A 26,397-nucleotide genomic window follows, 5' to 3' on the forward strand; every position below is an offset into this window, starting at 1 on the left:
ATGCCGTAAATTTTCGGGAATAGTAAGCCACTGGGTGCATTAGGTTGTTGTCGTCTGCTTGGGATAAGATGGCGCCAATGGCAAAGTCAGAGGCATCGGTTTCGACTTGGAAGGGTTTTGTGGGGTCGGCATGTAGCAGCACCGGGGCAGTGATGAATGCGTGTTTGAGTGAGTCGAACGCATTTTGTGCCTCCGAGGTCCATAAAAATGGAGTGCCTTTATGGGTGAGAGCGATAAGAGGTTGTGCTAGGGTGGAAAACCCCTTGATGAAGCGACGGTAAAAATTTGCGAAGCCGAGGAAGGATTGCACATCTTTAAGTCGTCTTGGAGTCGCCCACGCCTGAATGACAGAGACCTTCTTCATATCCATGGTGATGCCAGTGGGCGAGATGATGTAGCCCAGAAATTCGATCGAGGTACGGTCGAACTCGCATTTCTCGCCTTTGGCATAAAGGCCATGCTCGCGAAGTTTGGCCAGAACTAATCGGACTTGGCGAGTGTGCTCCTCCATGTTTGGCGAGAAAATGAGAATATCATCGAGGTAAATGACAACAAAAAGATCAAGATATTCCCGGAAAATATCGTTCATCATATGTTGAAAAACTGCGGGAGCGTTAGTAAGACCAAAAGGCATTACCTTGTATTCGAAATGCCCATACCGTGTTCGAAATGCGGTTTTCCATTCATCCCCCGGCTTGATGCGTACTAGATTGTACGCGCCACGCAGATCAACTTTGGAGAAGACACGCGCAACTCGGAGCCGATCAAGGAGTTCGGGGATCAGAGGTAGCGGATAGCGGTTGCACACAGTGAGTTTGTTGAGACCTCGGTAGTCGACGCATAAGCGTAGAGAGCCGTCCTTCTTCTTCACAAATAAAATGGGGGCCCCGGTTGGTGACTTAGAAGGTTGAATAAAGCCTTTCGCGAGGTTCTCATCAAGATACACACGAAGGGCCTTCAACTCTGGTGCAGACAACGCATATAGAGGACCAAAGGGTGGACACGCACCTTCTTGAAGATCAATCGGACAGTCGTAGAGCCGGTGTTCAGGCAACCGATCAGCATTACATTTTTCAAATACGTCGGAGAAGTGTTGGTATTTTTCGGGAATAACATGGAGTGTGTTAGAAATGGCGCCACAAACAAACCCATCCTGGACGGATGATGGGGTAGTCAATTCGGAGTCGACCGTCTCCGAAGGATAGGAAACTGAATTTACCTTCATACTTTTGCACGAGCATCTTGGCTTGCTAAATGTGATCGAGCGGTTGCACCAATCTACTATTGGATTGTGCGCCTCCAACCACGTTAGTCCTAAGACGATCGGATGTCGAGGAGATGCGATGAGGTAAAAGGTGAGCTCCTCTTGGTGTGAGCCCACCCGAAGCCCTAATGGGATTGTAGCTTGAGTAATTGCACCTGACGAGAGGACGCACCCGTCGATGGCTTCAACTGGAATGGGTTTTGAGAGGCCAACGACAGGTACGCCATGTGCTTGGGCAAACGCGACGTCGATGAAGCAAGAAGATGCCCCAGAATCAAGTAAAGCAACAGACTGAATGGAACTAGAGTTAAACGAAAGCCATACCTCCAATGTGAAATTGCCTGATGGTCCGGCAATGGAACCAAGAGAATGTGGGCGATGGGAGATGTCCAGTTGCATGGCTTCTACTGCAACTGAACGATGTCGTTTTCCGGATGTTTGGGTCCGTTAGCTCGATGGAATTGTGGGCGAGTACTCCTAGGACAATGGCGAACGACATGACCGGAGGCGCCACAATACATGCACAAGACATTAGCCCGTCGAAATTGTCGTTCAGCATCAGTCAATGGCCGAAATCGGGCTTGATCAATTTCCATGGGGACAGGAGCATCTGCCGAAGTAGGCGAGTGTGAGGATGCTTGGGGTTGTATGACCGGGGCGTGGCGTGGAAGTGAATGAGGTGGAACCCAAGTCCGGCGCTCTTCTTGGCGAAATTCGAAAAGACGATTGTCACAATGGACTGCTTGTGAAATCGCTTGGGATAACGAGGTGGGCTCCGGAAAGTTTAAGAGAAGATTCTTGACATTGCTTCGAAGACCGCGCCGAAAGTGATCAACTAAAGCTTGATCATCCCAATTGACGTCGCATGCTAGTTGTCGAAATTCGGAAGCATAGACCGAAGCTGCACGTGAACCTTGTTCGAGTGCATAAATCTTGTTAAGAGCTGTACGTCGTCGGTCCATCTCTCCAAATGTGGCCTCTAACTCGGCGAGGAAGGCGGGAAAGTCCTCCAATAAAGGTGATGAGGTTTCTACCAATGGTGCAAACCAAGCTTGGGCCGGACCGGAGAGAAGGGTGCCCACAAGACCGACTTGTCGAAGACCATCTCCATAACGTTGAGGTTGTAGCCGAATGATAAGTCGAACTTGGTTGATGAACCCTCGGAAACGCGACCTCGTTCCATCAAATTTTTCTGGGAGGCTAACCTTAGGCTCAAGAAACTGTGACGAAGCTAGGCTAGATGTTGGTAAAAGATCGGGCTCTAGGCTAGGTTGTTGTGGGAGACTAGGGTTCGGGGGTTGTGAGGATAAGGAGGTACCGACTTGAAGTTCTTGTAAAGAATTTCGAAGAGCTTCATTTTCAAGCTGTAGTTGTTGTAAGGCTACCATTATTTGGCCTAACTCACTAGTTGAGTCGGACATAGCTATGGCTTATGAGAGGGAGAGCTATGAGGATGGGAAGGTGAACAAACTGTCACGGATCATAAACTCAAGAGACAACCAAGAAGATAACCAAATGGACAAGAAAGAAGATAGTACTAAAGGAAAGACTCCATAACTGGTGTTGTTCACCTTGAATTCCTTCCAGGTGAACTCCTCTATTTATACTACATGGCATGCACACTTGTTGCACGCATGTGAATCTACAATAGAGCATGTAGGTATGCATGCACGTGCCAAGTGTAAATACTACAAGGGAGCAACTATGCACATGATGCTAGCAAAATAATAAGGACCAATTACATACATAACTAGTACTAGATATCTTGGTTAACTCATAATAGTAGATTATAACATGGTCGTGTCAAGAGTTCGAATCTTGACACGGATGACCATCCTGTATTCAGCTCGTCAACTTGATTGTCGTCTTCTTCTTTGACCTCTACTGTCGAATTCTTCCATAGGAGGGACAAATTCCTAACAAACTCCCCCTTGACTCCTATGGGCGAAGTCAGCTAGTCCTGTCTTCTATCAACAAACTATGAGTCTGTCCATGGGTAGGTTCTTCATGAGCATGTCGGATCCATTATCATCATTATGGATCTTCACAATGGTAAACTCTCCCTCATCCACCTTCTCTCATAACCAGTGATACCTTCTTTGTATGTGCTTAGTTTGAGATTGATACACAACGTTCTTTGCTAGATGTATGGTGCTCTGATTATCAAAACGGAGCAAGAATTCTCCTTGCTTCATTCCCAGTTCATTGAGAAAGCTCTTCATCCATATTAGCTCCTTACCAGCCTCTATAGCAGCCATACATTCTGCTTCTATGGTTGACAAAGCCATAGTCTTCTGTAGGCTTGACTACCATGACACTGCTCCCCCTACATAGGTCATCAGATAACTTGATGCGAATCGGCTTCAGTCTACGTCCCTCGACATGTCTAAATCGGTAAAACCTTCGAGCATAGGTCTTCGAAAACCATACCTAAGGCATACCGTTGAGGTGCCTTTCAAGTACATGAGTATCCACTTTATTGTTGCCCATTGTTTTTTCCCTAGATTACTCATGTATTGGCTCACCGTTCCGAGTACAAATGTTATGTCTGGTCTCGTATAGACCATAACATACATCAAACTACCAATAGTCGAGGCATACGGTAGTTCCTCATCTCGGCCTTGTCCTTCTCCCCTTTTGGGCATTGCTTGGCATTCAGCTTGCAGTTTGTCGGCAATGTAGAACTGATTGGTTTTGCTTCTGACATGTTAAATCTTTTTAGGACTTTTGCCACGTACTTCTCTTGTGACAACCATAGCATCTTCTTAATTCTGTCTCGAACTACGTGCATCCCCAAAATCAGTTTAGCCGGTCCAAGATCTTTCATGGCAAACAATTTGCCTAATGCTTTTGTCAAGCTCATGATCTTCTTTGTGTCTTGTTCGACTATTAACATGTCATCAACATATAATAGGCGAATGAAGAGGTCACCTTCATCATACCTTTTTACAAACACACAATGATTAACTTGTGTTTTATGGAACCCATCTTCCAACATGAAGGATTCAAACTTCTTGTGCCTTTGGTGTGGAGCTTGTTTTAAACCGTAGTTGAGCTTTTCTTCAGTCGACACACTAGATTCTCTTTTCCTTTCTCTACAAAGCCTTCGAGCTGCTGCATATAGATTTCTTCATCTAATTCTCCATGCAAAAATGTTGTCTTGACATCTAACTATTCAATCTCCAAATCCACACTGGTAGCTATGCTTAGAACAATTCGAATGGATGTCATCTTCACGACTGGTGCAAAGATCTCATCAAAATCGACACCCTTTTTCTATTGAAAACCCTTCACCACAATGTGGGGCTTATATCTAGGTGTGCTGCCATCTTCTCCAATTTTCACCTTGTAGACCCATATATTTTTGTCAAATGCTCTCTTACCTTCCGATAGCTCAACCAGGTCGTAGGTGTAATTTTCATGCAAGGAATCCATTTCGTCTTGCATTGCACTCAACCATTTCTCTTCATGCTAAAAAACTATCACTTCATCATAACATTCCGACTCAGGTTCATAAGTCAAGAGGATATATTGACTGACATATCGTGTGAGTGCTTTCCTTTCTCTTAGTGGATATCTCATGACTCCCCTTGTCGGCTGAGGTTTGGATGTTCCTTCCGACTCTTCATTCTGCTCGGGTTCATACATGTCGATCGGTTTCTGAAGGTCAACTAACTCCAACTCATATTCCTCAATTGACTTCAGTAGGTCATTCGACTCCGACTCCAACTCAAATGTGTTTGCCGGTTGCTCCGAGTTGACCGACTCGGATTTGGTTGTTTCGACTAGTTGTCTCCTCACACAACCGACTATGTCAGGTCGACTGGTCCTATGTTCAAGTTTGTGGGAGTCAACTGGAAGCCTGTTCCGACTTTTGTTGTTTCCAGTCCTCAATTGTCTTATCTTCCATGAACACAATATCCATACTCCTGAACACCTTCTTATCAAGAAGATCCCACAGCCTGTGCCGAACTCATCCTCCGAGTACCCAGGAATATGCATGGTTTCAACTTGATGTCGAGCTTCGACCCTTAATCCGTAGCTACATCTATATATACCAAGAATTTGAACACCCCTAGGTGTTGGTAAGAGACATCTTTACCTATCCACACCCTCTGTGGGACATCCCCTTTCAGAGGCACCGAGGGAGGCCTGTTGATCAGATAAACAACCGTGTACATTGCCTCAGCCCAATACGATTTCGGTAGCTTTGCATGCGATAGCATGCTCTTCACTCTTTCTATGATTGTTAGATTCATCCTCTCTACAAGCCCATTCAACTTGGGGGTTTTTGGCACTGTGTATTCGACTCAAATAGATTGGGACTTGCAGTATTATTCAAATTGTCCTCTATACTCGCCCTCAATTGTCTGTTCAGACAACCTTCAGCTTTCGGCCCGACTATCTTTCAGCTCTAGCCTGGAACTCCTTGAAGAACGACAATAGTTGATCCTTTGACTTTAGTCTGAAAGCCCACAACTTTCGATTGTAGTCGTTAATGACTGTTACAAAGAACTGTCCACCACGATGCGATGCGGCATCCACATAGCACACGTATGTGTGTACTAGTTCTAGTGCAACTTCTTTTGTCCTTGATGGTCTTGAGTGGAATGATACTCTATTCTGCTTTCTGACCAAGCAGTCGACACATCTCTCTAACCGCAGTCCTTTTACTTCTGGTCGGCTAGGATATGCATTCCTTTTTCGCTCATGTGGGCAAGCCTCTCGTGCCATATCTCTCCACTCAAGCCGATTGCCACGTTGTCGTGGGGAAAACCGGCCACAAGAAGAAACAGAGACCAAAGGTGTGTGAACTGCCGTGTGCACAGATGCACACAAATTGTAAATAATCTAAGACTAGGTTAGGCCGGCGTAATGAATAAGGCATTGATAGGACAGATTTAACATGGGATTAAATCGAACAAATCTTTGTCCGAAGCGGCAGAGAATAAAAGCATGATGTAACAACCCCTTCCCCTCCTTGGCCAATAAAAGGAGGGAGAGAGGACTGAGTAGGGATCGCATGTTTAGGGAGAACGAAGTGCTATCGGGCCGGGAACCGAGCACCCATTCTCTGTTTTGCTCTCTTAGGTCGGATGCCTCTGCTCGAGTAGGAAGCCCGTGTGATCCCGATGGAGGCTCCACGTTGTATTTCGGTGACTAGAGTGTGTGTTGCTTGTTGTGATCGTGGCTCAGTTCCCAGTTGGGCTGATTATAATTTCTTTGCCTTCTAATTGATTGTTGGTATCCATTTTGTTGTCCATTTAGCTTGGTGCTCTGATCCCGACTGAACCGGTAGTGTTGTGTGCCTCTCGATACTCGACGCCTTATGCACCTTCTGTCTATCTTGTGCTAATTCTCCTTCTTAAGCTCTTCAGTCTAAGCTCCCCGTGGTCCTGCCTAGCTTCACACACGTACCCGCGGAATACCGCGACATCTTTGGTGAACCCGACGTGAACAAGGCGGTAGAGGAGTGTGAAGATGAGGGGAATTGAACTCGCTGAAGCCATGGCGGCAGTAGTAGACCGATTGGTGAATGGTCATGAAGGTACGGGTGCCCTCGACAGGGCCATGGAAATGATCGTCGGCACAATAGGCCAGTTTGAAGGTAAGAATGCAACAAGGTATCTCGAGGCCTATCGGGCTGAAATGATAATGAGGGACATCTCGGAGGACCGAAGACTGTCAGGATTCTCTCAGGTGGTGACGCCGAGCATCCATGTGGAGGTGCTCGAGGTGTAGGCTGGTTGCCAGACTTGGGAGGAGTTCGAAGGATGACTTCTTGAGAGGTACGGGTTCAATGACTCTCTCCGGTTGTCGAAGCAGGAGTTTATGGAATGGGTCGAAAGTCCTGGAAAGGGGAGGAACACATTGGTGCTCCTTCAAGAGTTCGAGAAATAGTTTGCTCGGCTCTCAGCGTTGGACAAGATCGTGCTCGACACGAGCCGTGTCCTGCTGTTCATCAAGTCTGTGGATGCGTAGGATCGGGAGAAGGTGGGTCTCCTATTGGAAATAGATGATGGGCTCACGACCGACTGGGCCATGGTAAAAAGGGTCTTCAGCCGTTTCAACAAACTGTGTGAGTGGAGAGAAGAGGGCCCATCGGCAGCAAGACCGATGGTGGGGAGACAACTTGAAGAACCGATTCCGGCTCGAACGGAAGAGACGCGAAGGTGGATTGAGTCCAACACGGTCTCGATTGATGTGGTGAAGGGCCTGTCCGGAGGCATGACCCTAGAAGAGCTCACTAAGATGGTATGGGACCTCCAGATCACGCAGGCCTGGAGAGACAGTGGGGGACAGTCGCATGACTGAATGCCTCTGGTCGACCAACAATGTATGTGGTGCGACATAGTTGGCCACACCCGAAGAGACTACACGGATTTTACTGAGGCACTTAGAAGCAATGTGGTGTACCTACGGAATGGGTAGGTGCACGTGAGTGAGACTCGGGAAGCCTTGGGATGGAATACCGGTCGGGATGGAATGAAACGATTAATGGAAGAAGTCGCGGTGCGACACGCTGAGGCCATCCATTATTCGACATCTGTTGGTATCCAGGTCAGAAGTGACAATAGCCTGAAATCGAAAGACTCTAGGTTGTGGCCACTAGTGTTGGAAGGTCTTTCTGGACTATGGTTGAGCAAGGGAGAAGTAGACCGCGCGGAGAAGCGGGTTCGGGAGGTTACGGGGTGTAACGATTCGGTCAAGGAGAAGACCGGTTTCGTGGAAGCGGCCTGCTAGAACTACGAGGTTCTAGTGGAAGATAAGTGAGCGGGAAAGGGCAGAGGAGTCGGACCCTCTGGCTGGTACGAGACGTGGAGCGTGTTGAAGAGAAATGACGCCGACGGTCCCAGCTCAGAGGAAAGACTGAAACCGGTGGGCTACGAGCTAGGCTCAAAAATAGAGAAGACGACGGACTTACGGAAAGTCCTTGAAGAACGAATCCTTGGCAGCAGGGTGGAGTTGTCTCTAAGGGAAGTGTTGGGAATCGCCAAGGAGTCCCACGACTCCATCATAGACTTGGTGATGCGTATTTAAGGCTCACGATGGAGCCGGAACCGGAAAAGCCCGTGGAAGTGCGAATGACGTACTTAGATGATGCGGCCGTCGAAAATGAATTGGCGAATAGCCACTACTCGAAGCTACATTGGGCGAGAGAGACTACGAAGACCCCTGTCCGGATCGGGAACGTTCAAGAGCCAGTGGTGGCCCTAATAGACCATAGATCTGAAATCAACCTGATGTCAATGGATTTCTACAAAAAGGGGAAGTGGCTGATTAACACCAAGCACGAGTGGAAAATACGTGCAACTATGCGCGCTATAGAGTAGCTACACGGGGCATGCCCGAATGTACGTGTGAAGATTGGCGATGTCGAGATCGATCAACACTTTTTTGTGGAGGAGACTTCCTCGCATCTGGTGATCCTCGGCAAACGATACATTATGGTGGCCCGTATGGAGACCAAGTGCTAGACAACGGTGTGGCGTACGCGCGGGTGAAGAGCCAAGACAAGCGTCACTCCGTCCAATTTTTGATTGTGCGACTGAACCATCAGCATAACCGCGAATCTCTCGGCAGCAACGACCGAGAGGATTTTTAGAGAGGACTATCAAGGCGTGGGGCCGCAATAGTCCGGACACCCCGGAGCAACCCCACACGTGTACCATAGATAGGAAATTTTGGTTCTCCGACAATGGAGGTTGTATTATAACCGGCGTCAGAGGCTAGGAAAAGAAGCGGGTCGAAGAGCGTTTAAGGGTGTGCGGTGCCCTTAGCCCCGAAGACGAGATGAGGAGGTTGTATTATAACCAGCGTCAGAGGCTGGGAAAAGAAGCGGGTCGAAGATCGTTTAAGGGCGTGCAATGCCCTTAGCCGTGGAGGCGGTCTCTTTCGATGACACCCTTAGAGAGATCGGGAGGGTAGCCGATGAAGGAATGAGTGAAGACCGGGTAATTCCAATCAATTCCTTGGAAGTGTACGAAGTCATTGCGGACTTCAGGGAGAAGGTTGGGTCGGAGAAGATGGCCCTAGTTGTCACCAAATACAAGATTGTGGACTGGAAGGTGAGGCCTGTCGTGACTCCCTTGTCGAAGGTCAGCGAAGAGTGGATGAAAGGGGTCGCATCATACCCAAGTTTGCTGAATCCGGATGTCATAGGGCACTGGTTCACCGACGAGACGACACGGGAGGTGAAGGTCGGTGGGGGTGGCTTCCTACTGCCCGTGGAAGAGGACCGGTTTCGGAGGATGCTCGGGAGGCACGGGAAGGCCTTCACATTCTCACGAGAGGAGATCGGGTGCATCGACCCGACAATCATAGAGCTGATGGTTATCTTCACAGTACCACACGTGCCATGGAATCTCAAACCAATTCCGGTACCTAGAGCTCACATCTCGAAGCTGATGGAGCTGCTGAGCAGAAGGTGGAGATGGGCAATCCTTGAGTTGTCAAGTGCCCCATATTCGAATTGGTGGTTTACAATGCCAAAAAAGAACGGCACATTACGCTTCATTCAGGACCTACGGGCGGTCAATAAAGTGACCATTCGGAACGCAGGGATCGGGCCAACCATCGATGAGTTCGCGGAGGCCTTCGCTGCTGGTAGGCAGGTCCCTCCGGATGGAAGGGAGAAGAACAGTGCCGACGAACGAACTCGGCCGAGGCCGACAGGCCTCGGCCAAAACGGTATGAACCGGATGGGGAGTACCCGACTGCGGAGAGCCGGATGGTGTAGGCCCGGTATGAACCGGATGGGGAGTACCCGACTGCGGAGAGCCGGATGGTGTAGGCCCGGTATGAACCGGATGGGGAGTACCCGACTACGGAGAGCCGGATGGTGCAGGCCCGGTATGAACCGGAGGAAGAGACATATTCGTAAATATGTTTCTGAGAGCCCATCGAGGCAACATTTGTAAATAGCCGAAAAGTCATATTAGTATAAATATGACTTAGGGCAAACTTTTAGTTGTGTCGTTTTGTTGTTGTTATTCTTCCTTGTTGGTGCAAGAAGAAGATAGAGCGCGTAACTGTACAGACAGAGAGAGAGAGACGAGGTCGTTGCCTCTGTTGTAACCGCCGCCTGTGGCGAAGATCTGAGAGCACGAGGTTGTTGCCTCAGTGAACTCACTGTTGTATATTCCTACATAGTGACAGTTTGCAGCCTCTGGGCTGCCGTGGTTTTTCCCCTATTTTGGGGTTTTCCACGTAAACCTCCTGTGTACCATTTCTCCCCTTTGTGTCGCGTTTCATTACCTGTTTTTCTGTGTATGAAAAGAATCTCGGTTGTGGCCGATCGTCGGACATAAGGAACGTCGAGTTCTCAACAAGTGGTATCAGAGCGAAATCGACACAGAAAATGGACGAATCATTTGGCGGCATGTTCAAGCTCACCGGCTCCAACTATTCAGTGTGGAAGTCGAAGATGAGGGACATGCTCGTGGTTAAAGACCTCTGGCTGCCGGTTCAGTTCGGGGACAAGAGACCGGACAAAATCGACGCCGCGATATGGGAGGTGATGCACATGAAGACAACGGCGTACATACGATGCTTCATCGACATGAGCCTGTACAACAACTTCAATGAAGAGAGCAAGGCTCATGAGCTCTGGGAGAAGATCGGCATAATGTTCCAGAACAAAAATGCTGTCAATCAGGTGTCGGTATTCCGGAAGCTAGTAAGACTCCGGTACCAAGATGGCTCCAGCATGGCGGAGCATATGAATGCCTTCCAGGGGCTGATCCACCAGGCAACGTCATTGGAAGTACCTCTTGCTGATCAGGTCCTAGCGCTACTCCTGCTCGGTTCCCTCCCGGATAGCTGGGAGACGTTGGTTGTCACTTTGGGCAACGCCGGGCCGGAAGGAAAACGGTTATCCCTAGCAAGAGTAAAGTCGAGCTTGCTAGATGAGGAGGCTCGTCGGAAAGACAAAGATACGAGCTCCGACTCCAAAGCGCTCCTTACCGAATCGGAACGCGGAAGACATAGAAACCGTAGTCCCCAGAACCGGGAGAAGTCGGGGACACGATCAAAGTCAAGGGGGAGGCCTACTTGCTTCCATTGCGGCAAGCCGGGACACTTCCAAAAGAACTGTCGGCATTTCCGTAAAGACAAGGAAACCGACGGTACCGATTCGAAGCAAACCCCGAACCGGAACGGTACAGACCGGAATGGTAAAGACCGGAGGGGTCCGGACCGGAAGGGAACGACGGCAATTGCAGCAAGTGAAGAGGAGTTGCTGCTCATCACCAAGGAGAGTGAGATAAACCATGCCGGCGACGAGATGACCTGGGTGGTAGACTCCGGAGCGTCGTTCCACCTTACCCCGGACCGGAAATGCTTCTCATCCTACTCAGCCGGTGATCACGGCTGTGTTTGGATGGGGAATGAAGGAACATGCCGAATTGTCGGCATAGGAGACGTGTGGCTGACAACACCAACCGGATGCAAGTTGTTGTTGAAGGATGTCCGACACGTTCCGGAAGTTCATCTGAACCTGATATCAGCCGGTCGGCTAGATGATGAAGGCTACACGGGTAGCATCCGGAACGGTGTCATGAAGTTCAGCAAAGGGAGCCTGATTGTGGCTCGGGCCCGGAAGGTAAACACGTTGTACCTGATGAATGCCCGGTTATGTCCGGAAGAAGTGAATGTGGCTTCCGACACTGCCGGTGAGCTGTGGCACAAGAGGCTACGTCACATGAGTGAGAAGGGGATGAAGAGGCTTGGAGACGACAACCTCATTCCAGTGGAGAACGTGCACTTAGAGAAGTGCACTGATTGTCTGGCCGGTAAGCAGAACCGGACCTCCTTCCGACCAAGGCCACCGATGAGACGTAATGCACCAATGGAGTTGGTGCATACGGATGTTTGTCAAGTAGACACGAAGTCACATGCCGGAGCGCAGTACTTCGTGACGTTCATAGATGACCACAACCGGAAGCTGTGGGCCACACCGCTGAAGATGAAGGATCAGGTGTTATCAGTCTTCAAAGAGCTCCACGCGAGAGTGGAAAGAGAAACCGGCCGGAAGCTGAAGGCGGTTCGAGCAGATAACGGAGGAGAGTACCGGGGGCAGTTCGAGGAGTACTGCCGCTCGAAGGGAATCCGGCTCGAATTTACCGTGCCGAAGACGTCGGAACTAAACGGACTGGCCGAGAGGATGAACCGGACCATAATGGAGAGGGTCCAGAGTATGCTAGCGCATGCAAAACTACCCAAGAAGTTTTGGGTCATATGTGATAAACAGATCACCCTCAGTACCCTTGGACGGAGACACGCCACAGAGAGTATGGACCGGTAAGGAAGTGTCCTACCGGCATCTGAGGGTGTTCGGGTGTCTCGCGTACGTGCATGTAGCAAAGGACCGGAGAGGAAAGTTAGATCCAAAGACCCGGACATGCATATTCCTTGGTTACGGTGACGATGAGTTCGGCTACCGAGTGTGGGACCCGGTCGACAATAAGGTATTCCGGAGTCGAGATATTATCTTCATGGAGGACAAGACACTCGCCGACTGGGAGTCGGAGAAGAAGATAATGAACTCCGAGTCGACCGGTAAGGATAGACTCTACAATGAGCAGACCCAACCGGCAAGAGACCGGTTAGCACTCGAGGAACCAGCCGGTTACGGTGAGGATACCGAACCGGCAGAAGAAGAAGTAGAGGAAGCTGAGACCGGAACCGGTCAAGACCCCGAATCGGATTCGGATGAAGAGCAAATGGAGGAATCGGTTACCGAAGCCCGAAGACGTAGATATCCTCTCAGAGAGAGAAGGGCGCCCCGGAGATTTCCGGATGCAGAGCATGTCCTGCTGACCGATGAGGGGGAGCCGGAAAGCTTCGAAGAAGCGAAGGAAGACACCCAAAACCGAAAATGGTTAAGTGCCATGCAGGATGAGATGGATTCTCTGCATGAGAACCATACGTACGAATTGGTGGAGCTGCCGAAAGGAAAGCGGGCACTCCGAAACAAGTGGGTGTTCAAGTTGAAACCGGGAGATGCCGGCAACCCCCCGAGATACAAAGCCAGGATCGTGGTGAAGGGGTTCCAGCAGAAGAAGGGTGTGGACTTCGACGAAATATTCGCCCCGGTAGTAAAGATGACCTCTATCCGGACGGTGCTGAGTATAGCAGCCAGCATGGATCTCGAGGTAGAGCAGCTGGACGTGAAGACGACATTCCTTCACGGAGACCTCGAAGAGGAAATCTACATGCAGCAACCGGAAGGATTTGTGGAGAAAGGGAAGGAGCACCTGGTATGCCGGTTGAAGAAGAGCCTGTACGGACTGAAGCAGGCTCCCCGGCAATGGTACCGGAAGTTCGACTCCTTCATCACCGATCAAGGGTACCATAAGACGCAAGCCGATCACTGCGTGTTCGTGAAGAAGTTCGAAGGAGGGGACTTCCTGATACTTCTCCTGTGCGTGGATGACATGTTGATCGTCGGACGAGACCAAGGCAAAATACGGATGCTGAAGAAGGCTCTCAATCGGACCTTCTCAATGAAAGACTTGGGTCCGGCAAGACAGATGTTGGGGATGCACATCATTCGGGACCGGTCAGTGAAGCAATTATGGCTGTCACAGGAGAAGTATGTGACAAAGGTGCTTCACCGGTTCAACATGTTAGATGCAAAACCGGTCGGATCGACACTTCCGGCAAACTGCAAGTTGTCCGGCAAGCAAAGCCCGAAGACAAAAGGAGAGAAGGCAGATATGATGAAGATTCCATATGCCTCTGCCATCGAGAGCTTGATGTACACAATGGTTTGTACCCGACCGAACATTGGATACGCAGTCGGAGTGGTGAGCCGGTTCATGAGTAATCCCGGCAAGGAGCATTGGAACGCGCTCAAATGGATACTCCGGTATTTGAAGGGCACTTCAAATATGTGTCTCCGATTCGGCTCCGGGAAACCTCAATTGGACGGTTTCACCGATTCGGACATATCGGCTGATGTGGATACCAGCCGGTCTACATCCGGGTATGTGATGACATATGCAGGGGGAGCTGTTTCGTGGCAGTCGAGGCTGCAGAAGACGGTAGCATTGTCAAGCACAGAGGCGGAGTACATGGCGGCTGTAGAAGCCGGCAAGGAAATATTATGGATGAAGGACTTCATCGGAGAGCTCGGTATTCGGCAAGAGGAATACCGACTCTACTGCAACAGTCAAAGTGCCATCCACCTTGCTAAGAATGCTGCCTACCATTCCCGGACGAAGCATATCTAGCGGAGGTATCACTGGATCCGGGAAAGGGTAGATGACCAGGAGTTCGCACTGGCAAAGATCCACACGGCCGAGAACGGGTCAGATATGCTGACCAAAGTGCTGCCACCCGACAAGCTGGACGCATGCCGGAAGAGGATCGGGCTGGAAAGACACCCCATGCCGGAGTGGAGGCCTTCGCTACTGGTAGACAGGTCCCTCCGGATGGAAGGGAGAAGAACAGTGCCGACGAACGAACTCGGCCGAGGCCGACAGGCCTCGGCCGAAACGGTATGAACCGGATGGGGAGTACCTGACTGCGGAGAGCCGGATGGTGTAGGCCCGGTATGAACCGGATGGGGAGTACCCGACTACGGAGAGCCGGATGGTGCAGGCCCGGTATGAACCGGAGGAAGAGACATATTCGTAAATATGTTTTTGAGAGCCCATCGAGGCTACATTTGTAAATAGCCGAAAAGTCATATTAGTATAAATATGACTTAGGGCAAACTTTTAGTTGTGTCGTTTGTTGTTGTTATTCTTCCTTGTTGGTGCAAGAAGAAGATAGAGCGCATAACTGTACAGAGAGAGAGAGAGAGAGAGACGAGGTCATTGCCTTTGTTGTAACCGCCGCCTATGGCGAAGATCTGAGAGCACGAGGTCGTTGCCTCAGTGAACTCACTGTTGTATATTCCTACATAGTGACAGTTTGCAGCCTGTGGGCTGCCGTGGTTTTTCCCCTATTTTGGGGTTTTCCACGTAAACCTCCTATGTACCATTTCTCCCCTTTGTGTCGCGTTTCATTACCTGTTTTTCTGTGTATGAAAAGAATCTCGGTTGTGGCCGATCGTCGGACATAAGGAACGTCGAGTTCTCAACATTCGCTAGAAGGTCGATCTACTCGGTTGGCGATTTGTACTCAAGATATGATAAATTCAAACTAGTTGTAAAGAGTAGGGATATCACAACGATGCAGATCCCTCTCGGCTTAGTGCAGATGTGTACCCTGTCGTAAGGAGGGACCAACTCGGTGGTGCACATGGTGAACACGATGAACAAAGTGTTGAAGGACTACATCCCAGACATCACCATGCCATTTTTGAACGACATCCTGATCAGTCGGACCAGACGGATGCTTGGTAGAAGGAAAGGATGAATCAGTCGGACCAGACAGATGCCGAAAATTTGTGACAAACCATATCAATGACTGCGAGAAGGTTACAGAGGCTCGAGGGTGCGCGACTCACCTTCTCTAGAGAGAAGTCAACTTTCGTGCAATCCGAAATTTTGGTGGTTGGGCACTTGTGCGGGCCGTATGGCCGGAAACCGTCTCCGGCTAAGGTGGAAGCCATCTCCGCGATGAGAGAAGAATGCAAGTCAGTTATGGAGGTCTGAAGATTCCTGGGGGAGTGCGCGTTCTACCATATCTCGATTCCGCATTATGCACACATTGTGGAACCACTCTACGGGCTGCTGAAGAAGGGCCACAAATTTGAATGGAACGAGGAGCACGTGGAGTCGGTCCGAAGGCTGAAGAAGGCGCTTGTTGCGGCACCGGCCCTCCGAAAAGCGGTTTACGGAAAGGGTACCCCGGTTTACGTGACCATGGACATGAGCCCAACCAGACTCAGATAGGTGTTCAATCAAGAAGACGAAGACGGTGTAAGGTTCCCCATCCGATTCGGAGCGAAAGTATTAAGCGAGCGGCAACGAGGATACGCCCAGGTTAAACATGAACTTTGGGGTATCGTTTCGGCAATCAAGGTTGTTGAGAGACGAACTCAACTTCCCATAGCAATAGGTTTCACACTAGCTCATGGACATACTAGGCTAGTTTTGTAAATAGTAGAAAGAGCACTTACCCTAGCGTCGTTGGTATTTAAACCAACCCCTTGTAACTTAGTTATTGTTGGAAGTATTTTGGTTAATGCAACATACAATCTTTTATCTCTGTCTTAAGCTCTCTCTCTCTCTCTCTCTGCTCTGCCTTACGAACACACACACACACACACACACACACACACACACACATGTCAGTCCTTCTGCTATATCTCAGCCACTCTTGCTCCTCATTTCTTTACATGGTATCAGAGCGTGCAGTTGCTTGATCAAATCTATTCAATTGTGTTGTGGTACACGCCGACGATCAACAAAACCAACTCATCAACATAGAAGAAATCGACATAATGAACACTCAGATGGGAAGCGCTCTTCCTACCCAGAAGCTTGACAGAACGAATTTCGCATCTTGGGAATACAAGATGCATCAATACCTTGTCGGAGAAGGTTATTGGAGCTACATTGAAGGAGGTCACGAAACTCAACCCAACCCAACACACGCCGACTATCCCTCTTGGGAACAGGCCGCAAGCGGTGTGTTGTATTGTCTTGCATCATGCATTCATGATCATATGCTTGGCTATATTCGAGATTCAAAAACTTCAAAAGAAGCTTGAGGAAATCTAAAGAAGATTTTGGCGGCCAACACGGCTGCACGAAAGGTCCAACTTTGACAAGAGCTAAACAACATGCAACAATGGGACATGTCGATCACAACCTATACCTTAAAGATCAAGGAGCTGTGTGATGCCCTCGGTTCAATTAATGTCGTAATCGACGATGACGAGATGGTGCAAATATGCCTCGGCAGCTTAGCACCCCGATTTGGCTCGATTAGATCGGCCATCCTTGCAAGGGCGAACCCTCCATTTTTCGATCTCCAATGAATATTATTGGTTGAGGAAAATCACGCTCGACAAAGGAGCAATGCACCAGAGGGTCATATGCTCTACTCCCAGTTGGATGACAGAAGACATTTCGGCTGTGGAAATAGAGGTTGATTCAAACAAGGCCGTAATGGTCGGCAAACTCAATAGCGTAACCCCCACCAATGGCAAGCGGACATGAACGGTTCCAGATAGTTCGGCAGAAGGGGGAGTCATGACGCTAGATCGAGCAATTGTAACAACTCGATCGAATGTGGGTAATGTGGAAAACACTACCACTATGAAGAGGAGTGCCGGCAAAAGGTACAAGACTCGGCTTCAACTAGCTGACAATTCACGAATTACGCATCGAATTCCGACTATGACGATCATAGGAAAATGTGTACAAATTACGCCATGAATTCCGACTACGGCGACCATGGCGGAATGTTCGTAATGAGGCATGAAGCACAGTCAAGGTCAGCACGTGCCTCAACTAGCGCCTCTGTCTCAAGTAACATATGGTTTGTTGACTCAGGAGCATCTAATCACAGGAAGTCTCATGAAGATTGGTTTCAAGAATTACGAAAACCCGAACGACCCGGATATGACGAGATAGACGATGACACGACTCATCATCCAATACAACATATCGAGAACGTCCCATTCAAAAACAACGGCAAACAAACCTATCTTAAGAAAGTACTACATGTCCCTACCATCACGAAAAACCTGGTCTCGGTCGGCCAGATTGTTGAACAAGGAATGCAGGTATGATTCAACAACGACGAGTGCTTCATCGAAAGGGGCGGACAAGTCATAGCCCACGGTCGATGAGAAGACCGTATGTTTATCCTCGAATCGAACGAGGTAAAGTCAGCCATGTTCGTAAATGGTCTTCAAGTTGAAACTGACATAAATCTGTGGCACAAGAGAATCGACCATATCAATCTCCAAAAAATCCAGAACATGGAATTGAAAGGAGTCGTAATCGAACTCCCGAATTTTACCGCGAAGGAGATTACGAGCGTATGCGAAGCATGCCAGTTCGGAAAGCAACGCCGACATCGATTCTTGAAAGAGCAGAATGTGAGCAAAGGGATCCTGGATGTTGTAGATTCAGATGTATGGGGAACGGCCCAAACAAGCACACTCGGCAGATGCCGATATTACATCACGTTCATCGACGACTTCTCCAGGCACACCTGGATCTAGCTGATGAGACAGAAGAGTGAAGTGTTCGGACACTTCGAGAGGTTCAAGGTTGAAGTCAAAAAAACTACGGGTCGGAACATACGCTGCCTTCGATCGGATGGAGGCAAAGAATACTTTTCGGATGAGTTTACGACGTATCTCCTAAAGGAAGGAATCCAACGAGAATTCTCATGCCGTCACACACCTCAGCAAAATGACATAGCTGAGCATAAAAACCGACACATAGTAGAAGTCGCTCGGGCTATGATGAATGAGAAGAACCTAGCAAAGTTGTACTGGGCAGAAGCGGCGAACACGGTTGTATACCTCATGAATAGGTGCACAAACTTGGGAGTACACAATGTATCCCCTCATGAGAAGTTCTTTGGAAAGAAGCCGGACTTATCACATGTCTGCATTTTCGGCGCAATCGCTTACATGCATATTCCCGACAATACGTGACAAAAGCTTGACTTGAAGATAGAGAAATGTATCCTCATAGGATACTCGCTCGAACAGAAGAAGTACAAATGCTATTGTTACCGATTAGGAACACGGTCTGCGGTTAGTCCTTCGACCTAGACCTCCAAGTGATTGTGAAACAACGAATGGTGGCATCTATGGGTAATACGTAGGGGAATGTTCCCCGTAACCTAGCAGTGTATAAGGGAGACGCCTACAACCGACCCCTTATCAGTGGTGACACACTCACGTTCTTGCAATCTCAGGTATTCTAGACACACAGGAGACTAGTCGTAGCTATACACAGATTTTCAGAGAAGATAGAATTCTATTACGATACGCTTCTTTACATTCCCAAAATTACACGCCCTCTATCAGAGGTTTTCTGGCCTTTATATACATAGGGTCTTTTTAGCCGTTCACGCTTCCTACGTGAATTGTTACATGCGTTATGATCGTATATTATTTCTTATTCCTACGCTCTTGTCTGTCGGTTACTATTCCGGCAGACAACACCTGGCACGCCTGTGGGATAGTGCCCTAGCACGTCGGACCCATCCCGTTAATCTTCTTCCAAAATGGCCCGAATGTTTGGCTCTGCTACGGTGTCCACGTCCGGAGGCGACGTAGGGCCCGTAGGTGCATCGTGGTATGGTTCCCCTGTTTGGTCGGGATGGCTTCTCCTGGTGTCGCTGTCGTCTTGTGTGGGCGGTCCGGGTACGATGGGCTCTTCTTGAGCTAGTGGGTTGGGCTCAACCGTCGTCGTGCTAGCGGTTGGCCGCGGCTGTGTCTCAATCATCACTTCCTCCGTAGTGTCGGCCGTCATTGTACACTCCGGAGGGTGGGGTTGCGATTCCGCCTGGTCCGCAACGTTCTCCATGTGGTCCGCCGATAGCGTGGGCTCCTACGGATAGGTCTCCTCTTTGGCAGCGATTTCGTTGTCTGGTACTATGGGGGACTCCGCTCGTCGTTCCGCGCTATTCACTGTCGTTATAATTTCTGGTGATCTGGCCTGAGGTTCCTCTTCTTCGACCGTGCCCGGAATAGGCGTCGCGATGGATTCCTCATTTGTTCGTGTGCTGCCGGCTTGTGTGATCTAGTGAAATAGCTCCTCCTAGCTTTCACCAAAATCATCTAAGAGCTACGCGAGTTCTTCGGAATGTTGGTCCGCTAGCGCACAATAGTCTTGCGCTAGGTCCTCGCGTACGGCCACAATGCTCTCCTCATTCAGTTTATAGAAACCTCGGCCATCTTTTCGTCGGTTCTCCCAGTCTGCACGATACGCATGCAATTCCGCTGCTTGGGTTGCCCACACCATCCATCCTTTGTCTAGCACCGTTTTCAATTGCGTTGTGAACCTCTCCCGATTTGTTTGTAGAAGGATATGCACGTTGTCTATGATGGTCTGGCAATGGTTGCGTGCGTCCTCCACCGACTTCTTGAGGTTTGCAATTTCTTGCTGACTAATCGCCGCTGCCTCTTCGTACGTAGTCTTGAGGCCTGCCCACAGCTGGGATTCCTTTGCAGGGTGTTCTTCTAATTTCCCCATTTCATTGTTGAGGTGGATTTCGAGTTGATGCCTTCCTTCCTGTTCGACCACCAGCTGCTCGTCGAACCATACCTTCTTTTTCTCCAATAAGTTCCGGAGTCCCGCGATTGCAGCCTCCGATTTCTTGCTTCATCCCGTAATTGGGCGTTTTCTTCTTTTGTCCGGATGTGTTGTGCTACCTCCGCAGCGAGTTTCTCTTCAAGGGTTTTTACTACCTTCCAGCCATTAGCCCGGATCTCCTTTTCCCTATCTGAGGATTGGCACAGTTCAGCTCGAAGGCGGTCAATTTCTGATTCCGCTAGTTGCACAACCCTTTTCTCTTTTGAAACGATGGCGGTTTGAGCCTTAATTTCTTCCTTCAAAGCGTCGATGGCGTGGTTTGGTGGCGGAGTTGCCTATTGCACCGTAGTCCTGTTAGATTCCAACTCCGCGATGCGTTCGTTGGCTTTTTGCAGCTCGGCTTGGGTCATTTTCACCTTCTTTCCAAACATTCTTATTTTTAATGGCCATCTCCTTGGCGCCCGTGTTGACCTTTGCCAGTTCCCTATGGACTTTGACTAGGGCCGTGTTTAATGGGGGTAGCTCCATCCCCACTCGGCGTACACCAGCGTTCCTCTATCTGCCGACCCTGGCTAGCCGATCCTCATCGTCACTCTCCGCCGTTTGTGTTAGGGCGCGCTCGATCATCTGGCGCTCCGCGTGTTCCTTGGCCATTCGTTGTGAGGCCTTTATCTGTTGCGTTGCCAGGAATTCCATGAGCTCAAAAGAGTTTCCGAACTGTAAGAGGGCGTTAAACTCATGACCCGTGTCCGGGATATCTGGATATACCAAAACCTCGCTTTCTGCTGTCAATATGGCTTTCCCTCGTTGTGATTGGGTCGTAATGATCAGTCGTGGCTCCCGGATGATTTCGAAGGTAGTATTGGGCTCCGTAGCTGTGGGGCCATTGCCTTCGGTCGTTGTCTCTGCTGCCGTGGGGACGTCTTTGACCAATCCCCGCCCATCTTTCCTTTCCAATCTCCGTCGTTTCAGTCTAGGGCTATCCAACCGTGTTTTGGTGTCTAGCTCTGGGGCTGCTTCCGCGGAGCGTGCCGGTTGTTCTTCCTGCGTTGTTCGTGTGTCTGGCTGGGCGGGTTGGGATTCCTCTTCCCACTCTGGGGCAGCTAACTCCGCTAACCTGCGCTCCGTGGATCAGGGTGGAGGCGTGGGTCGGCTGGGCTGCGGTGCCGGCAGGTCTTGGGGTGGGAATAACACCATAAGGTACTGTTGTATGATCGGCTTGAGCTTCTTGCCTCCCTGATACACATGCAGGGCTTCCCTTAATGCCAGCCCGGTTATGATCCCCCAATCGACCGCACACCCTTCAAAGGTATCAATAATTATACCCGCCTTCTGCTTGGGCATCCCATATGCGTTGACGTGTACGTAGCCGACCTCTAACAGGAACTTGGCAACTTCACGGAAGAAGGGATCCGGGAGTTGCTTTGTTCTATAGACCTTGGCGGAGGAGGAATATGGACCGAAATATCTCTGCAACGCCTCTATAGGAGGTATTTTGAAATGCCTTTCACCTAGCGATGACAGGTCCAACTTTTTCCGGATGGATGAGTTGGTGATCGTGTCGATGTTAAGATTTCTGGCGATGTCCATGGCATCCGGGTGTGGAGGTGCCTCTGCGACCTGGATGTACCCATCTAGGCATTTCTCTATGAGCCATCGGCGTAAGGCAGTAGAGATGAGGATCGGCATCGCTAGAGTAGGTTCGTGGGGAGGAGATTGGTGGTTGCGATGGGCTGGAGCTCTGTGATTAAATGGAGGAGAAGGTGAGGGGGAGGAGCGATGGGAGCGCTGATAGTTAGAAGGTAGGTTTCTGTTTTGTGCAGAAGATCTTCTATTCCCTTTTTTTGTGGCTTAGGGTTCATTGGGTGGTGAGCCATCGTGGTGCCGTGTGTTCTTGATCTAGGAGTTTGTGCATGCATTTAGTCCTTTTCCTTTAGTAGTGTCGCTATCTTCTCTTTCTTTTCTTTTCTTTTCTTTTTTTCGTAACGGTTACATATAGCCTATTTTTACATTATGATACAAGTGGGGCCGTCCACTTACGCCACGGGTTCTCTGGCTTTGTCCTGTCCGGCTGTGAATGGGTTAGGTGGCGTAGGGCCCAGGTAAGGTTTAAGGCGAAACCCATTTACCTTTTGCCGTAATACTTCCCCGGCCAGCGTACCTAGTTGGAACGTGCCTTGTTCCGCTCCAATTATCCAGTACGGGCTTGTCCAGCAGAATCGTAACTTCCTTGGCATATGGCCCATGCGGGTTTGGAAAACCAGCACCGCTCGACCGACGTCGAAATCCTTTTCCCTTGCGTTCCGATGTCGATCCACAAACACTTTACGCCGTCGTTGTTCCTGCTCCAACACAACCATGTTGTGTACGCGTTTTTCCCCGAGTTCGAGTAGCTGGTGGAGTCGTACCTCCTCCGACTTGGCTTCTGATAGTCGGTCCCGTACCTGAATCTGCAAATTGGGTATCTGAAATTCTACCGGCATCACAGCTTCCAGTCCAAATGCTAGTTGAAACGGTGTTGACTGTATGCTTGTTTTGTATCTGGTTCTGTACGCCCATAACGCACTCTGTAATTTGGTATCCTAGTTCGTTCTATTTTCATTGACGATTTTCTTCAAGATGGTCTACAACGTCTTGTTGGTGGATTCCGCTAACCCATTCGCCTGTGGATAATATGGCGTACTCTTCTTGTGGACTACAACATAATGATGTGTTAGTTCCCGAACCACCGAATTGAGAAAGTGGCTCCCTGGTCACTGATGAGCTCAATCGGACAGCTGAACCAGCACCCGATGTGCTCGTAAAGGAATCTCGCTGTGACGACCGTCGTATTTTCTCGTAGTGCCTTTGCTTCTACCCACTTGGTGCAATAATCCGTGGCTACCAATATGTATTTATTGCCCGTACGGGTTGCCGCCGGTGTGAAGGGGCCCACAAAATCCAATCCCCACTTTTGGAAGGGGTCTAACGGTAATACGGGCTGGTGTGGCATCCTTGTGCCCTCCGTGGGCTGGCCCATCCGTTGACACAAATCACACTTTCTACAATACTCGGATGCGTCCTTCTGCATTTTCGGCCACCATAGGCCTGCCTGCCATATTTTCCAGGCTATAACATCGCCCGCGTAGTGGCCGCCTTCCGTGCCACAATGCGCCTCCTGTAAAACTGCTTCTTTCTCATCCTGACGTACCCCACATCGCCAAATGCCGTCACTTCCTTTGTGATATAAAATTCCTTCTACGAGGCAAAAGTTACGGTTTCAGACGGCTAGTTGTTTCTTTTCGTCCTTGCGTAATTGTGGTGGAGGCAGTCCCGTAGTCAAAAAGTATGTCATTTCCATAAGCCACCGGTCCAGAAAGGTCGATTCTGTTCTTTCTGCCAGTGCTACTACCCGCAGGATGTCGACATCCGGGAAATTGTCGTCGTCCTTCTGTACTGTTTCTCCATTATCAAGTCTGCTCAAAAAATCTGCCACTGCGTGTTGCGTCCCCGGTCGGTGCTGAATTACAAAATCGAATTCTTGAAGCAACAGCATCCATCGCGCCAATTTCCCCATCAAGGCTTGTTTCTCCACCAAACATAGCAGCGCTGAATGATCCACGTGGAACGTGAAATTCCTCCCCAGTAAATAATGCCGGAATTTATTGATGCTATAGATCATCCCTAGCACCTCCCGCTCCGTTGTGGAATAGTTACGCTCTGTTGTTGATAATTTGCAATTAGCGTAGTACACTGGCTGGTACCAGTTTGGTTTGGGGAGTTGCATTAGCGCACTCCCTATTGCTATGTCTGAGGCGTCGACGAACACGTGGAATGGCTTCGCCCAAACTGGTGATTGTATGACGGGGGCCTATGTGAGCATTATCTTAAGTGCCTCATAGGCCTTGTCCTCCATTGCGGTCCATTGGAAGGAGTCTGATGTACGGCAGCATGTAATGGCATGGCGAAGTTCGCCAAATATCGTATCATCCGACTATGCCACCATATTTGTCCTAAAAACCGGCTGAGTGATTTCGCGTTTGTCGGAGTTTTGGCTTGCATAATCGCAGAGATTTTGTTCGGATCGACTGCTATTCCCTCCTTGCTGACTATATGGCCTAGGAGAGTCCTTCTGGTCACGCCGAAGGCGCATTTCGCGGGATTCAGGCTTAAGCGTGCGGTGCGGCAACGTTCCAAGCATAGTTGCAGATGCGTAAAATGGTCTATTGTTCTCCCATATACTACAAAGTCGTCTAAAAAAACTTGCATGAACACCAGAATATATTCACCAAAGATCTCTATAATTGTCCGTTGAAATGTTGTCGGCGCGGTCTTTAGCCTAAACATCATGACGATTGCCACATAGACTCCCCAGTCCGTGACAAATGTCGTTTTCTCTTGGTCATCGGGATGCATGCGTACCTGGTTATACCCATTGAAGCCATCTAAAAAACTGTACATCTCATGTCCTGCGACGACGTCCAGTATGCTATCGGTGAATGGTAAAGGGAATGCGTCTGTAATGGTTACGGCGTTTAATTTTCGGTAATCCACGCATACCCGTATTTTGCCGTTTTTCTTTGGAACGACTAATATCGGACTTAACCATGTGGCTTGTTTAACTGGCCATATGAACCCCGCCTTCAGGAGTTTGTCAATTTCTTCTTTTACGCAGGTCGCGTAGTTCGGGTTCATGCGGTAGCGGTGCTACTGGACGGGTTTTGCGTCGGTTGCTAAATTGATCTTATGTTGATAGAACTTGGGATCTAACCCCTTCATGTCCTCGTGAGCCCAAGCGAACACATCTTTATATTTCTTGAGTAGTGCGATCATCGTGTTTCTCTGGTCTGGCCTTAATTCCTTTGTGATGGAGAGGAACCGGGGTTCTGACTCCGTACCCACATTCACTTCTTCCAGGGCAGAGGCGGTGACTCGTCGTGAAATTTCCATTTCCCTTTCGAATGCCGCCCGTGCTCTACTGAGTTCCACTATGGACTCTAGGTTTGGTTCGTAAGCCTCGTCGTGGAGAATAGAGGTCGTGGCATATTCTGCTGTCGTTGCGATGACGTCGATTTCGAACAACGGAATGATCCGAGGGTGCTCATCTAGGTATGCCTCTAATTCTGCATCCTCCACCCCATCCAACATATTTATATCTTTTGCGTATAATGGTGTTATACCCTTGGGTTGTGGTATGCTTCCTTCCGTAGGTACGCCAACCTTAGTGCGTCTGTGCCGGAAATTGATACACTTGTGTTGCCAACGCTGCTTGATATTTGCTGCCCGAAGCCATGGTCTGCCCAGAAGCACTAGGTACGTCCCTAGGGCGTCCAAGGCGAGGATGACCGCCGAGATGTCGAAGCGATGTCCGCCCACGATAATGCCTATCTTGCGAATTAACCCCAATGGTCGTACTGAGCGGGTATTTGCCATTCGGAGCCAGAATGGGCAAGGCTCCCATTCTGAAATGCCTAACTACTCGCAGGTTTTCACGCTAATTATATTAACGCCTGAACCGCCATCAATTACGCATCCAAGAATTTCATGTCCGTGTAATATCAATGTAATAGCCGGGTTGTGGTGATCCACTACAGGCGGTCCGTCGCTAACGTCTATAAGTTTTGTAGCGACACTTACCCCGGGTATGCCCACCACCCGTTCTTCCATGGTCTGGCGGAAGTGTGGGACTAGCTACAACAGCTTCTCCATGGTTAACGTTATCTCGCAGCCCGCTAATGCCTGCCAAATGGGGTCCGGGACCGGTCCTTCGTCCTCCGCTCGCTCCCTCGTATTCGCGGACTCCTTCCGCATGCGCTCTGTATTGGTCGTGTTTTCTTTTTCCACCCATGCCTGGGCTTGTCGTCGTATCTCATCTTCCGTGGCCCAATCAATCGTTTTTGTTTGCTGGCGTGTCGTGACTTGCTGCACTTCCGCCGTAATCGTATTGACGGCGAGCCCTTTGCCCTTGCGTGA

This window comes from Azolla caroliniana, unplaced genomic scaffold (genome assembly GCF_043228905.1).
Source record: "Azolla caroliniana isolate FFs.n. ecotype wild unplaced genomic scaffold, voAzoCaro1.0.p SCAF_15, whole genome shotgun sequence".
Taxonomy (NCBI): Eukaryota; Viridiplantae; Streptophyta; class Polypodiopsida; order Salviniales; family Salviniaceae; genus Azolla; species Azolla caroliniana.